This window comes from Panulirus ornatus, chromosome 7, assembly GCF_036320965.1.
Source record: "Panulirus ornatus isolate Po-2019 chromosome 7, ASM3632096v1, whole genome shotgun sequence".
In the NCBI taxonomy this organism is placed as follows: domain Eukaryota; kingdom Metazoa; phylum Arthropoda; class Malacostraca; order Decapoda; family Palinuridae; genus Panulirus; species Panulirus ornatus.
Window position 1 is genome coordinate 12829156 of NC_092230.1, and position 17875 is coordinate 12847030.

At 42.8% G+C, this 17875-nt stretch overlaps 1 protein-coding gene across 3 annotated transcripts in view; it reads right to left on the minus strand.

The window, feature by feature from the left end:
* Positions 1 to 17875, minus strand: part of LOC139749421 (uncharacterized) — an 832237-nt gene that overhangs the window by 78493 nt on the left and 735869 nt on the right. Inside the window, exon 1 of one of the 3 annotated variants that reach the window (XM_071663266.1) lies at positions 16467 to 17102. The exons of the other annotated variants lie outside the window; for them this stretch is intronic. The gene's annotated coding sequence lies outside the window, so the exon portion shown is untranslated. Of the gene's footprint in view, positions 1 to 16466; positions 17103 to 17875 lie in introns of those variants that run through there. 3 annotated transcript variants of the gene reach the window in all.

Below are 17875 nucleotides of genomic sequence, written 5' to 3' on the forward strand. Positions count from 1 at the left end.
TTGTCGTGGCTTCATCCACCTCCCCACCAGACGAAGCAGCTTCTGTTGATGGGGCTCCTTCTGTTGCCCCTTCTCAGATCTGACGTAACTGTTATCCTCCTGTTACTTCAACAGTCTTCTGTTATGACTACCGTTTGTAATGATTAAGTATACTGACGCCACAGGTGTATGTTGCCCCCTTCTGTTGTTGTTAAGGCTTCTGTTGACGTAAGCATGAGACGCTACTGTTGTGGTCGAGGCTTCTGTTGACGTTAGCAGGGGACGTTGCTGCTGTTATGATCCCATCTGTTGCTATGGCTGTTCTCTGTTTCTGTTGATCCACGTATCACCGCTGATCTGGTCAATGCTGTACAACGGTGACATCAGAGCTTCAGCTGCTGTTGTTAATACTGTTGCCCGTCTTTCCGTTCCTACTACTTCCCTTACCAGCATTTCTCTCTCACACACACACACACACACACACACACACACACACACACACACACACACACACACACAGACACAGACACACACATCTTCCAGCAGTCGATCTCAAACCATTATAAACCAGCTTCCCAATTAAACCAATTGCACCGTGACCCTGCATGACTATTAATCCCACCAACCACAATTTATCCCCCACCGACCCACAATTTATCCCCCCTCCCCCTTCCTCCGCTATAAACCATGCCTTTCTGAAAATGCAACTTGAAAACGAGGATCAGCATTCCCCTTACACACACACACACACACACACACACACACACACACACACACACACACACACGAGCCTCCGTGGTGCAGTGGTTAGCATGAGTTCTATTCCTGGGTGTGGTATTCGGCCTACACCCAACCCAGGTGTTCATCTTTCCCTCGGGGCTGATCGATACATGTGTACCTGGCCGTGTGTGTGTGTGTGTGTGTGTGTGTGTGTGTGTGTGTGTGTGTGTGTGTGTGTGTGCACAGGAGTAAAGACGCTGTTACATATATACAAGGTTAAGATCTTAGACGGGGCAACACGAGTGTAAAAGTCTTCCCCAGTAACACACAAACAGTAATTAAACACACACACACACACACACACACACACACACACACACACACACACACACACACACATACCACTCCCATGTTTACCCATGATGCACCGTAAGCCCATCCCGGGTCCGGCCAGCAGGAGGGACCCAGGCAAGCACCCGATGTGATCGGTGTGTTATTACCCAAGTTTAGACCCGCTATAAACCCTAAAGTGTCATCATCTTAAACACCGCTTCTTGAGGGGTGCTTAAGACCCACCACTTCGAGGAGGAGGAGGAGGAGGAGGAGGAGGAGGAGGGGTGGGCTGGAAGAGGAGGTCATGACCAACCAGTTCCATCAGCACCAGTTAACTCCTTCTCCCGAAAGGTCAGCAACGTGCGAGGTCAAGGCCTGGACTTCCTCATGCTAGAGGTGTTTGATTACAGCGGACGGTCGTCCTGCACACACACACACACACACACACACACACACACACACACACACACACACACACACACACACACACACACACACACACACAGCCTGGACTTCCTCACTATGAGCTCCACACAGTGACCAGCCAGAAAGGGTGTATGTAGAAAAGGGGATGCAGGATCATCCTGGTCCCATCTTACACCACCTCCCACAAGACTCGCATCACCATCATCACCGACCAACACCTGCCAGCAATCAATCGACGACACACCCCCGTTACAGAACAACCCCCCCCCTCCCGCGCATCCGACGCCCCTTCACAACGGACCGCCGTTCGTCAGCAAAGTCGACTTGCCCCAATCAGATCTTGTGCACACAGATATAAGAACAGCTCTACACCTACCATTGTGAACTTTATAAACAGTCTATGAACAAGTGCACAGCTATGCATGTGAACAGTACAGCTTTCTGTTAGTTATGCTATGTGGTATGTCAACTACTGCATTACTATAACTATTCGTCACTTAACTTACTACTGTAACTATTCATTACTTAACTTACTAATGTTACTATTCATCACTTAACTTACTACTGTAACTATTCTGTATTATCTCAACTGTGCACTTTCTGCCAACTGGTTGAATAAATCAAGTAAACTATCATTCATTTAATCATTCATTCATTTATCACACACACACACACACACACACACACATATATATATATATATATATATATATATATATATATATATATATATATATATATATATATATATATATATATATATACATATATATATATATATTCTTCTGTTTCCCCTTTTAGAAAGTTAAAATACAAGGAGGGGAAGGTTTCCAGCCCCCGCTCCCGTCCCCTTTAGTCGCTTTCTACGACACGTGCGGAATGCAAGGAATAGAGTGAACTGGAACGATGTGGTATACCGGAGTCGACGTGCTGTCAATGGATTGAACCAGGGCATGTGAAGCGTACGGGGTAAACCACGGAAAGTTCTGTGGGGCCTGGATGTGGAAAGGGAGCTTTGGTTTCGGTGCATTATACATGACACCTAGAGACTGAGTGTGAACGAATGTGGCCTTTGTTGTATTTTCCTAACGCTACCTCGCGCACATGCGGGGGGAGGGGGTTGTTATTTCCTGTGTGGCGTGGTGGCGATGGGAATGAATAAAGGCAGACAGTATGAATTATGTACATGTGTGTATACGTATATATCTGTGTGTATATATATATGTATACGCTGAGATGTATAGGTATGCATATTTGCGTGTGTGGACGTGTATGTATATACATGTGTATGTGGGGGGTTTGGGCCATTCTTTCGTCTGTTTCCTTGCGCTTCCTCGCTAACGCAGGAGACAGCGACAAAGTAAAATATATATATATATATATATATATATATATATATATATATATATATATATATATATATATATATATATACTATTTGCCATTCCCCACCTTTGAGGGAATATCCTCACTTGGCCCCCTTCTCCATTCCTTCTTTTGAAAAACTAAAAACGAGAGGGGAGGATTTCCAGCCCCCCGCTCCCTCCCCTTTTTGTCGCCCTCTACGACACGCAGGAACACGTGGGAAGCATTCTTTATCCCCTATCTCAAGAGATATATAAATGTATGTATAAAATGCGCACATCTTTACATACACAGATACGGACAAGTAATCTCTCTCTCTCTCTCTCTCTCTCTCTCTCTCTCTCTCTCTCTCTCTCTCTCTCTCTCTCTCTCTCTCTCTCTCTCTCTCCTACACCAGGTGTTGTTGATTCCCTCGGGCAGTATCCGCCCAGCTGTTGGCTGCCGTCGCACTAACAGGTGGCTTGGATGTCACCACCAAGCAACAGTACACCTCACCTTCAACCCTCCCGCTCCTTCCACCAGCCAGTGTGGTCTCCCCACCACACAACCCAACCACAATCAACCACCACTTCCCAGTCCTTGCGTTACCACACTCCCAGTCATCAACATTCACCGACTAAAAAATTTCGTAGCACATCGTAAACCTTCAAACGTTTTTCCACAATTCATATTCATTTTCTACCGATATTCAGACCAAAAAAAATCCATTCTCTTTTTTCGTCACTGTTGAACTTTTGGATGTTATAGTTATGTTCATTTACTACAAGCTGGGGCACCAGGCGACACATAGGGGAAAAATGACTTATAAAAACGACAATTGCTATCAGCTTGAAAAACAGGGAATTTATTCGTTCAAACACACAGCCAGTCAGTAAACATTAAACTGAAACCAATGATCCATTTCTTAACATTCTGTGAGCTATAGTGGGCTGAATATAATCTATCAAGCTTCTGAAGAAACGTCTTTAGTGGCCTCACAAAACGGCCCTCAAGACCAACATTAGGTAAAAACCTTTGACCAAATTCTAAAGTACCTACACACAAAACTTGGTGTCTCTCGTTGTTACGGTTCGGCCGTGAGACCCGCAAACACATGGAGATATTATATACACACCAGTGAGGTTACTTACAGCTGACTGGCCGGCGCTCATCATCGCCACGTTCACTATCGTCACAAACCTCTCCCATCCACGCTTCCTCCACTCACCTCCGCCTCCACAATTCCTCTCCTATCCACAAGCATCCCGGTACTCTTCCTCCTGCCCATTAATGCCTCCACACTCGTCCTCCCACCCACACAAACACTCTATCCTTCCCAGAGACAAATACATAATGTTCAGTAAGCTACTGTTGGAAGTACAAGAAAAAGAAAGTTAGAATGATAATTAGTAATTGCATAAAACACACGAAGCAACTAGCAGTTGGCTAAAATAAAACAGAAACAGTGTTAGGTTTCGTAGCTACATACATAAACTATAGGACAATATAGATACAGCAGTTCTTACAACGCCCAACTCAGACCTCAATGAGATAAACTGTTCAGTTATGATTGCTAAACCATTGAAAATGAAGAAAAACCAGAACAAATACAGAGAAGCGAAACGAAACCAATTCCGTCGCTCAGAAATAACATTATGAAGAAAGACTCAGAGATCTAATATCATTTGCCATAAGAAGACGCATGCTTCACAAGATCTAACGGGAGTCTTTAAAATACCGTATAATTTTGGCAATATAACCCATTACAATTTCTATGCGCTAGATGGATACACTGACCTGAAATAACGCCACGAAACAATGGGAAGATGTAAGACACTTGTGGGCAATTCAATTCCTTTATTAGTATCAGATTTGTAAAATAATGGAATAAATACATCGCTGGATTTTGCTCTTACCAAGATTATCAATGGATTTATATCTGGGCGAGACAAACACTTTAGTGGAATTAAATCCCAGTGAAAAAGTCTGTTTTAGAGTAACAGTATAATATACTTGTATCTCAACTTCCCCTTCCTTTGTGAATTGTGGTTCAGTACACTTTCCCTCTACAGTAACTGGTGAGAGAAATTAGATCGGAATGTTATTACGTTTATACTTTCTAATAAAACCTCCATGTTAGTATGTTCTGTCTATACAACAAGGTGCTCGTTCATAGATATTTTCCAGCTGGAGGTAGTTATAAGTGGAGAGGAGCCAATCTGCTTTACTCTCCTTGTAACACAGTTGTAATTTAGGATCATATTGTTGTCTTACAGCAGAGTATCTTCTTACAAGCTTTGTTATCTGGCTTACCCATATCCATGTACTGTGCTCCCGGCTTCCACACTTTCTTATACACACCCCCGCATTACGCACGTACCAGTCCTCCTCCTTAAACCCACCCTTTTTTTTATTAACGCATCCCTTCCCCTTCCGAGCCCACCCCTGCGGCAGCATAGCCCCCCCAAGGCTAGCGGCGAACATATGGTGGCAGTAATTACCACCAGCGATGTCAGTTGCCCGTTGGTGGGCTGTGTTGACAGGGCGCGGAACCTGCGTCCTTCTACCCCTAAGGAGTACGGCTCATCCTTCCAGTAATTAAACCAAGGGAAGATACTTACGCTGGTGCGGAATGTGGGTTCGATCCCCGCTGCGGGATCTTCGATGACTTTATATCCCAACTTCGTTACCATCAGGAAGACAGAGGCGAGAAGTACCGTCTTGTCTGAGCGGCTCTGTGTCTCAAGATGTGATCGAAACGCAGTATCACGCAACACCACAGACCTGCGACAAGAGAAGCAGGTATGTTTCCACCCTAGCCATCCACCTGCTACCATGTGGAGTTACCTAATGGTACTGTACGGGGCAGGGAGTCTGACACACGAGGGGGCCCGTCTCTTGAAAAATTGTTTACTATCACACTTTTTCAATTCCTGTCCATGCTGTCGGCATTAACCATGTCTTCATTCATCATATTTCATTCATACACCACCCTGAGTATGATGTCTGCATTAACCATGTCCTCATTCATTATATTTCAATCATCCACCACTTTGTGTATGCTGTCTGCATCAACCATGTCCTCATTCATTATATTTCAATCATCCACCACTCTGTGTATGCTGTCTGCATTAGCCATGTCCTCATTCATTATATTTCAATCATCCACCACTCTGTGTATGCTGTCTGCATTAGCCATGTCTTCATTCATTATATCTAATTCATCCACCACTCTGTATGCTGTCTGCATCAACCATGTCCTCATTCATTATATTTCATTCATCCACCATTCTGTATATACTGTCTGAATTAAACATATCTTCATTCATTATATTTCATTCATCCACCACTCTGTGTATGCTGTCTGCATTAACCATGTCTTTATTTATTATATTTCATTCATCCACCAATCTGCTCTGTGTATGCTGTCTGCATTAACCATGTCTTCATTCATTACATTCATTCATCCATCACTCTGTGTATGCTGTGTGCATTAATCACGTATTCATTCATTATATTTCAATCATCCACCACTCTGTGTATGCTATCTGCACTAACCATTTCTTTAATCATTATATTTCAATCTTCCACCACTCTGTGTATACTGTCTGAATTAAACATGTCTTCATTCATTATATTTCATTCATTCACCACTCAGTGTATGCTGTCTTCATTAACCATGTCTTCAGTCATCATATTTCATTCATCCGCTACTCTGTGTTTGCTGTTTGCATCAACCATGTCTTCATTTATTATATTTCATTCATAAACCTCTCTGTGTATGCTGTCTGCATTACCCATGTCTTCATTCATTATGTTTCATTCATCCACCACTCTGTCTATGCTGTCTGCATTAACCATGTCTTCATTCACTACATTTCATTCATACACCACTCTGTGTGTGCTGTCTGCATTAACCATGTCTTCATTCATTATATTTCATTTATCACCACTCTGTGTATGCTGTCATCATTACCCATGTCTTCATTCATTATGTTTCATTCATCCACCACTCTGTCCATGTTGTCTGCATTAACCATGTCTTCATTCATTATATTTCATTCATCACCACTCTGTGTATGCTGTCAGCATTACCCATGTCTTCATTCATTATGTTTCATTCATCCACCACTCTGTCCATGCTGTCTGCATTAACAATGTCTTCATTCATTATGTCTCATTTATCCACTACTCTATACTATAAAATCACTTCACATCTCTTAAAAATTTTCTTCTTAATTTCCGGTTATGCTCTCTGGTTGTCAAAAGCTTAAGAGCTGTGATCAGGTCACCCTTTACTCTTCTCTCTTTCAATGCGGGCAAATTCAAGGCCTCTAGCCTTGGCTTGTGACTCAGCTCACATAATTCTGGCGCCAAATATGTCGTTTGTATTGTAAGGTCTTCCTCTAACTTATGAAATGATCAGACTGGAAGATTATACTGAAACCTCTTACATTCGAGTCACATAAGCAATTACAAATGCACACCTTTTAATCTAAAGAGATGGCGATATATATATATATATATATATATATATATATATATATATATATATATATATATATATATATATATATATATATATATATAAATTACATTATTCATCCTGCCTGATGACTGACAGCCAGCACCACTAACACACGACAGTTATCGACCTTCACCCACTACTCAAACCATTCATGCCTCTCGTATCACTATCATCATCGCCACCAACATCTAACCACAGTTTCCACCATCATTATCAGTCCCTACCGACCACCACCACCGTTAGCCTTCACTATCCATGACGATCCACAGTCAACCACCACTCATACCTACAACGTCCCTCGTCACCAACCAACACAATAATGTACCACTATCACCATACACCTTCTTCTACCTCCACATTCACCAGTCAATCCTATCTACCACCACCATCTACCACCATGACTCTGTATACCACCACATCTCTCCAGTTACCTACAATACATCCTCTCCAGCAGTCATCAACCACCCACTCCCTCCAACCGCACCACAACCTCAGCCTTCGTTAGTTTCTGGGACTGTCCTCTACCCTGGTAGCTCACTCTGCGACTAAGCATGCCTGAGGAGGATGTGGCCAACCGTTCTCTTCTCTGTTACAACTTACAACCCTCTTATATGTTATACTTTGTACAACCGAGTTGGTACAACATGAAGGACGTAGTCTCACTCTTGCCTCATCAGGCCTTGAAGTCTTCCCACGAAACTAGGGTCAACAGACTCGCGTCCCTGATGATCATCTATGCCATTCTCCCTTCCAGTCAGGGTCAGGTGCTCCGGTGCTGGACATCCCCAGTAACCTGAGTCACTGTCGTTATGAGGTAAATGATAAGCTACATTGTTTACCTCATAATGGGATTGACTTCTACCATGTCCAGTAGAACGAAAGTTGCTGATGCTGTTTACTTTACTATCTCGTCAAGCCTTTTCATTCAGTTGTACATTATAACAACCGTTGTACATCATAACAGGAGCTGACTGTGCAGGCTGCTCGTACGTCATGTACAACAGAAGGTCATTACGATGTTCTCCGGGTCACAGGAGGTGACCGGCCAGCTCCACACAACCATGACCTTTGCTAACACCAAGGATTGACCTCGCGCACCTTTACTACATCTCATATTTGACAAAGGATGAGAGTAATGACCTCTCCTACGTCCATATAACATATAGCATGTCTTATATAATAACAGGTCAATGCACTGGCCAGCTATCATGCCCTATATAACAAGAGGTTAATGAATATACCCCTAACATGCCCTATATATCAGGGGTTTAATGGAATGACCTCTAACATGACATATAATGAAGGGGCACTGTACTGACCTCGCATCGTCTATACGATATGGGTTGAGCCGGTACGCCAGTCCAACAGGACGTTCCATCGAACCAATGTCCACTATACTGATTTCTATAATGTCCAATACAACAGAGGTTCAATAAACAGACGTCGACTATATTCTCTGTTACAAACCTGAATACTCGTATTTTGATACAGAAATTCCCATTATTCATTTCTAACCGTTGTTGAATTATATATATATATATATATATATATATATATATATATATATATATATATATATATATATATATATATATATATATATATTTGATCGTCCTTTCTCGCGTTAGCGAGGGAGATCCAGGGACAGACATAGAAAGGTCGCATCCCTAACATCCATTCTCTAGCTGTCATGTGTAATGCATCGAAGACACAGCTCCCTATCGATATCCAGGCCCCACAGAACTTTCCATGGTTTCCCCCAGACGCTTTACATGCCTTGGGTGACTCCACTGACAGCACGTCCACCCCAATATACCCCATCATTCCAATTTCCTCTACTCCGTGAACGCCTTTCACTCTCCTGCATGTTTAAGCCCTGATCACTCAAAATCTTCTTCACTACATCCCTCTATCTACAGATTGGTCTGCTTACTCTTCTTGTTCTCTCCAAATCTGACACACATATCCTATTTGTCAACCTTTCTCACTCATTCTCTCCATATGTCTAAACCATCTTAGCACAGATAGATAAATAGATGGTCATTTGCCTCCACATGTTAAGTCACCTTTGCTACGCCTATATCATTAGGAGCAGAGTTTCGTTGAAGAACTTCTCACTTCAAAGGAATTCACCATTTCCCTGCTACTGGATGTAGCGCAGCCTTGGACCTGTAGGAGCTCCTGGAAAAAGGGATCCTGGGCTTATCATATATGAAATATGAATAAAATAAATGCACAAGATACGTACCAGCGAGTAATACTTTGTGCCACGTAACTAACATTCGTGGTCTGGCTTGGTGTGATTTGTGACGATGTCCCCGGCAAATTTATTGTGCACCCCATGCTCATCCTGTGAGCGGTAGCGCAAAAGGATTACAGGAGTCACAAGGGGTCTTAGTCAGACCCCAGTGGGTTGATATTACATAAGATGTTACAATTCGTATTTCAGTACTTATATTACATAAATCCATATGGTAATTTGTACCAAGTAGACGCAAAAAGTGGATACAAACTTAAAATTTCAGGTATCTTGATATCAAACAATAAGGTGTTGTGATATGTGATATCATCCGCTCGAGGCAATAAATGACCGAGTCCATTAAGTGGCATCGTTGGCGAGGAAGAGGAGGAGTGGAACCATCTCCACGAGCGACATGTTCACCACATGAAGAGGAAACCTTACCAGTGTGGTTGTGCTTTGTCTCATTCAGCAGCAACGCTGCTTCCCGCACCCAAAGTCCACAGGTAACCATCCCTGAACATCATATACACATTTTTTTTTCCTCCCACACCAGAATTGATAGAGGTACTCGACTGGAGTCCATGTGTTTAAGCGATGTTTACTATACACTTTTCAGTAAGACTCTCTTTACCTGGATATTACTATACACCAATAACTGTTCCCTCTCCTCCCTCCCTCCTTCCCTCTACGCCCTCTCGCGCCTGTCATAAATTTGCCAGTTAATAATATTACCGTCACAGACACGGCCACGAGAAAACAGCTCAAATTTGGAGGAGGGACAAGATGAGTCGACTATGTAGCCAGCCAGGCTCAGCCCAGGCCCGGTCCCGCCTCTGCTGCTATTGCAGCCGCCACCATCAATATCTGCAGGTACAGTGGGGCCGAAATAACCTCACATAATCAAATTACTGTCAGCTATATTTATCCCCTTTCATTTAGGTCCGAAGCTGTAAATTGCAGCGGTGTTTAGGTCGGCCCCGCCTCCACAAGCAGCGGCAGCAGCACCAGCAGCAGGAACCACCGCTGGCCTCAATCAATCCCCCCCGCCGCCCCGCCCCGCCCCGCCTCAGTGCTAAGCACCAGTTTTCCATCGTCTTAAACTCCGCTCCAACGACATACCTTAGATTAGTTAGGTTATCTCTGATCTGGATCAAAATCTGACCTTTATTGTTGGTGGCTGCAGCGCTCACTCAGGCTGGGAGATGTCGGTAAACCCTTGTGCACGAGAGCACGACCCTTCGAGCAACACGGTACGACCCTCGGGTACGACGACCCGGACTTTGACCCGACTCTTGAACGTCAGCTGGAGCAAAAAATAGTCACGCCATCAAACCCAAGCGTCATAAACAAGTGTTCTGAGACAGTGTTTCCCAAACTTTTTCTGTGTTTGTCCCTAAACACAGAAAGTTTTAGCCTGGCGACCCTCAGGGCGGAAACGTAGTTTCAGTGTTCCTTTATTTAGTTTTTCCAATAAATTTCACTAAATTTCACTTTAATTTTCTTTCATAAATTCAGGTGTACTATGAGAAAAACGCCAGATATAAACTGCATAAACGACAGCGGCAACGGGGATAGAAGAAGGCTAATGTGCTGCAGCGGGGAGTCGGTGATAGCTTAAAAAAGTACTGAGCGGAATTTTATTGTCTTGTGAGATTAAATCTTTTTATTTCTTTACCAGACAACCCAGTCCTGGGCCAATCAGGCCTCGTGTTGTCTGTCTTTCTCATGTAAACTCATGTCATAAACTTCGATATTTCTTATGTTGATCGAAGAAAATGAAAGGCACAACTTCATGCAAATGTAACCTATCGCAAAATTGGTCAAGGAAAGAAAAACAAACTTTTTCCTGGCAACTATGACGGTCCTTCATGAGTGAACGCGACTTTCTGACCACTGAGTCTGGGCTTATAAATTTAGTCAACAAAACTTGTGGTGACAATGATGATGTTTTTCTATGATGACACAAATGACAGGAAGTTGATCATTTCTTTCTTCACATCGACTTCATTGCAAAACTTTAAAAGAAAGAAAACATTTAAGTATTTGAACGGCTACCGTGATGTTCCTTCACTTTATAGGCGAGTCCTTCAAGATTTGGCTTCATGTTGACAGACAGAGAACAGCGCTAATCATGTTGAGGATTCAGACGGTTCCTTGCTATAATCCTGATCGTCACAAGAGCCGAAAAACCTTGTTCACAGAGGTACGTATATGGCTGGAAAAGGAAGAAGAGCCATTCCAGCCTCACGAATCAGAATTGGCTTATCCTGGAGCTGAGCCCACAACTCAGAGTACGAGAGAACTTTCAAAACGTTGCTTCTGCATCTGATTTTCCTGGAGATCTGTAAGTTCTTGAGAACCAGGGATATCTTCTCCAACCAACGTAACTGACGTTCACAGCGAACACATTCATAACCCAGCTATATTGACATAGGTCGACATTTTCTGGCATAAATCTGTCTATTTCCTCCTGAAGCTTCTTCAAATGATCTTAACAAACCACTTTAACGTCAGCAAGGGCTATTTCTAACGACTCTTCCAGCACTGCTGCACTCACGCAGGTCTGGAAAAGCAGCCTTTTTCTCCTGGCTAATCTTTCTCTCCAAATTGCAAGTTTCTTCCTGAATGAGGCTATTTTTTCACCAAGGTCCATCACAGTTTGATTTCGGCCTTGCATGTCTGAGTTCACTTCCTTCAGGCGCCTGAAGATGTCGCCTAAATAAGCTAGCTTTGCCACCAAAGCAGGATCTTTGAAGCAGTCGGCCAGCTTTTGCTTCTTCTCTTGGAGAAAAACTTCTATTTCAATGTTTACTTTGATAATTCGTTCACGAATGCGTCCTCGAGCCTGCCAGTAGACATCAGAGTGGAAAAGTAAGTCCTGTTGATGTGATCCCATCTCTCCACACACCTTATGGACAATACGTGAGGTCAGAGTTCTAGCCTTGATAATATTCACAATTTGGATGATATCATTCACAACCACATAGAGTTCCGGCTGGAGACGTTGAGAGGCCAAGTTTTCCCGATGTAAGAAACATAAAAATTATGACATCAGGATTTTCTCTGTTGATTCGAGTGACAAAACCAACATGACTTCCCATCATAGACGAAGCTCTATCAGTACACACAGCCAAACAATTCAACCAAAGTTGCGTTTCTTGAAAAATTGTCCACCATAACAAGGATGTCTCCTCCAGTGGTGGTGGTTGACAAGGCACTATAGATTAGAAATTCCTCCAGAATTCTGTCATCTCCTCTATACCTCACAAACACCATGAGTTGAGGTTCGCCAGCAATGTCCACAGACTCATCTGTCTTCAATTAAAAATTTTCCTGCTTTTTTTTCAACGCCAGAATTAGTTGATCCGAAATATGTATTGACATGAGATCAAATTCGACGTTTGATGCTGTTGTTAGAAAGTGACACTAATTCAAACATCTTAGCAACATCTGCTCCACAAGTAGTGTTCACCACAGCGGCTGCTGCTGGTCTTACCAGCTCTTCTCCAATGTTATGAGGCTTTATGCATCATGCATTACGTCACGCCACTTCAAATAATGTATATATATATATATATATATATATATATATATATATATATATATATATATATATATATATACATATATATATATATATATATATATATATATATATATATATATATATATATATATATATATATATATATATATATATATATATATATATATATCTTTTCTTTCTTTTAAACTATTCGCCATTTCCCGCGTTAGCGAGGTAGCGTTAAGAACAGAGGACTGGGCCTTTTTTGGAATATCCTCACCTGGTCCCCTCTGTTCCTTCTTTTGGAAAATCTAAAAAAAAAAAACGAGAGGGGAGGATTTCCAGCCCCCCGCTCCCTCCCCTTTTAGTCGCCTTCTACGACACGCAGGGAATACGTGGGAAGTATTCTTAATCCCCTATCCCCAGGGATAATATATATATATACATATACATATATATATATATATATATATATATATATATATATATATATATATATATATATATATATATATATATATCAAAATCTTTTTCACTCCATCTTTCCACCTCCAATTTGGTCTCCCACTTCTCCTCGTTCCCTCCACCTCCTACACATATATCCTCTTGGTCAATCTTTCCTCACTCATTCTCTCCATTTGCCTAAACCATTTCAAAACACCCTCTTCTGCTCTCTCAACCACACTCTTTTTATTTCCACACATCTCTCTTACCCTTACATTACTTACTCGATCAAACCACCTCACACCACACATTGTCCTCAAACATCTCATTTCCAGCACATCCACCCTACTGCGCACAACTCTATCCATAGCCCACGCCTCGCAACCATACAACATTGTTGGAACCACTATTCCTTCAAACATACCCATTTTTGCTTTCCGAGATAATGTTCTCGACTTACACACATTCTTCAAGGCTCCCAGGATTTTCGCCCCCACCCCCACCCTATGATTCACTTCCGCTTCCATGGTTCCATCCGCTGCCAGATCCACTCCCAGACATCTAAAACACTTTACTTCCTCCAGTTTTTCTTCATTCAAACTTACCTCCCAATTGACTTGACCCTCAACCCTACTGTACCTAATAACCTTGCTCTTATTCACATTTACTCTTAACTTTCTTCTTTCACACACTTTACAAAATTCAGTCACCAGCTTCTGCAGTTTCTCACATGAATCAGCCACCAGCGCTATATCATCAGCGAACAACATCTGACTCACTTCCCAAGCTCTCTCATCCACAACAGACTTCATACTTAACCCTCTTTCCAAAACTCTTGCATTCACCTCCCTAACAATCCCATCCATAAACAAATTAAACAACCATGGAGACATCACACACCCCTGCCGCAAACCTACATTCACTGAGAACCAATCACTTATATATTTCTTTCCCTCAAACTATTCGCCACTTCCCGCACCATATATATATATATATATATATATATATATATATATATATATATATATATATATATATATATATATATATATATATAATGAGAGCATCTCATCTAGAGTGATGATGAATGTAAAGATCAACTAAGAATTAGGAAAGATGGACAGAAACCTACAAGAACGTAAGGTTCAGAGGCACATAACCATCATTATAATATTCTTCCTTATTATGGTATCACAGGAAGAGGCATTATTGTTTTGTAAGCATATTCACAGCATGGATGATGATAATGATGATGACATCCTGGAGAAAGAGACTTAAAGAAGGCAACTGAAGTCGAGTGTTACAGAAAACTGGAATAGCACGAATAATGATCAAAGTGTAAGTTTAGCGCCAACATGTATACCGAGGGAGACATGATGTGTCTGGGTCACTAGTGATGCAGTAAGACTCGTCTTGAGCTACATGGTTCAGGGTTTCTTACGAGGATGTGGCCAGTTGGCCTTCACAATGCCTGCTCTTCCTCACTGTTCCTCCAGTTGGGGTATGATTGTCAACTGGTGGACCTCATCATGCCACACTTCCCTAACCTCTCACGACTCAAACTTACAAACACCATAACAATCCAACACACACACACGTACACACACACACACACACACACACACACACACACACGGCTATATTGGAAATAGTCGGCAATTTAAATAAGAGAAGTGTAAAATCCAAAGGTGCATGTGTGTGTCTCAAGGACTGTGAGGTTGTGTGCACCTGATCCAATTAGTGGGGACAGAGGCAGGTCAGTTGCGTGTGCTCCAGCAAGGGTCGTGTGTACATTTACAGCTGGATACACTCTCTTGTCTTCGGATTATGGAGGAGACAAGCCTCGGCATCTGAGGTCTACTGCACAGTAGCAAAGATTTGGACGAGGGGGGGATGGACATACTTGTGTCCTCCAAAGATATTGTTTATGATCGGTGGAACTGGATGATCCTCTCGTTCTCTGAGAAGTCACGAAGGCAAGTTCCCGAAGAAGAGGTCTTCTGAGCAGGAAGTAATGGAGAATAACTCTGAATCTACACGGCAGATCATCACCCCAGGACCTCCCTGCAAGTGTCAAGACCCAGAGTATCTGCTGGGGATAAGAAAACATATGGGACGTGTATACAGACACACTCGCACAAACCACAATAAAGCGGGAAAGATTCGCTATAAGAAGGATGAATATGACGGCCGTTAACGACAATTATCAGTAATGATAAACAGATGCAGTGGAAAAGGAGGATAAAATAAAGGGAGTAGGGAAGACATCTACGGTTTGTTATGTTCGTAGCCTGATACGGATTCCCTGGATTGATCCGAGTTGAGCGTTGCACGAACGCCCCTCTGAAAATGCGGTCAGACGCTGTTAATGACTCTATCCAGCTGAAGCTACCCACAAGTAATTACACAGCACTAACTCAGCAGCTACCTATTAAGTGCCAATTAAAATGTCGACGACTTCAGTACAGTGTTATTTATTTGATCTATATATTAAAGTTCACAGACCATATTAGCCGCGACCTCTGACAATGATAGAAGATAAATTTGAACCCCAGGAGACGAGAGGGGTCGCTACAAAAGTCTTTCCTGCAACAAATGATAAATCTGACGTATCCAAGAGATCAACAGAGAGTACCTAAACCTGTGGTGGTGTGGCAAAGGTCTACTGAGTTACGCAAAGATCAGTCAAGACGGAGACTGAGCACTGTGGGCTGAGGTGGCCAAGTGTACAATCTCTTTGTAGCGAGCTTACCCCTAGCTCGGCTCACCACAGAGGAGCTGATTACGTCAACTATCTCTATGCTCATGGTACACGCAGAGTACAATGGAAAGATATGGTGAATGGAAGTAACTAAGGCCAACACTAATCCTGAAATTTCGTAATGTAACCTTGAGGGGTCAGGTCAAAGGGCAGGTCATCATACCTGAAAGTCTTTACCGTCGTGCTCAGGGGGTCGCGAAGGCCTCGTGCCCAAGCAATAAGGGAAGCACAACCATCGCACCCAGATATCACTGGTCTACCAGGAAGATGACGCTCTTTGTGGGAAGGTCGGTATATCATTCACTACTCCTCAGCTATATCATTCACTAGTCCTCAGCTATATCATTCACTAGTTCTCAGCTATAAAAGCTATATCACTCATCTGTCTTTAGCTATGAGAGCTACCTCATTCTCTCGTTTTCTGCTGTAAAAGCTATCCCAATCGTTTTTTTTTTTCAATTATATAGCTATCTCATCCATTCTCTCTTTTTTTTCTGCTACAAAAAGTATTTCAAATTCATTTTTGTATCTTCTCTGTAGCTCACCAGCAGGTACCAGCAGCCACACCGGTGAGAGGCAGGGAGGCACTGTCTTCACTGTAACCCTTGTATGTGAACGCACTCACTGGCCACCGACACTAACGCATAGCAGACGACTCGATCGTGGTCGAGGGCATTCCTCCCCCTCCCCAATCTGACACTAGCTCCTCCCTCTCTGACACCCTCTCCCAACACCGACCACTCGGGTCCACCTCTCACCTCTATCTCCATGTACTGCACCCACTGTGAGTTCTCTACTTGCCCCCACATGACCCGTATCTATGCGTCCTTCACCCACGATATCACTGTAATGCTTCATCTATTTATATCTAGACAAATAAAAACTTAACAATGGAGAAATCAAATTATCCCTTTGTGCCCCAGTGCCGGCACTCCTTGCCTAGCTCCCTTGAGCGCCAGTCTTATAATAACCAGCTCTGGCACCAACTAAAATATCGATGGTCTGATCTGTTTTACGTAAGCTGAAAAATGGCACAACCTATAAGTAGTACTTGAGAGAGAGAGAGAGAGAGAGAGAGAGAGAGAGAGAGAGAGAGAGAGAGAGAGAGAGAGAGAGAGAGAGAGAGAGAGAGAGAGAGAGAGAGAGAGAGAGAGAGAGAGAGAGAGGAGACAGAGAGAGAGAGAGAGAGAGAGAGAGAGAGAGAGAGAGAGAGAGAGAGAGAGAGAGAGAGAGAGAGAGAGAGAGAGAGAGAGGAGAGGAGAGGAGAGGAGAGGAGAGGAGAGAGAGAGAGAGAGAGAGAGAGAGAGAGCTAATGGACTACGCAAACGTACAAAACGCTGCTACATCCACAATGAAGGGCATGTCTGAACACACCTACTACATCCCTCGTCCTCATCATGTCTGAACACACCTACTACATCCCTCGTCCTCATCATGTCTGAACACACCTACTACATCCCTCGTCCTCATCATGTCTGAACACACCTACTACATCCCTCGTCCTCATCATGTCTGAACACACCTACTACATCCCTCGTCCTCATCATGTTCAGATATCTAATCAAAGGAGCA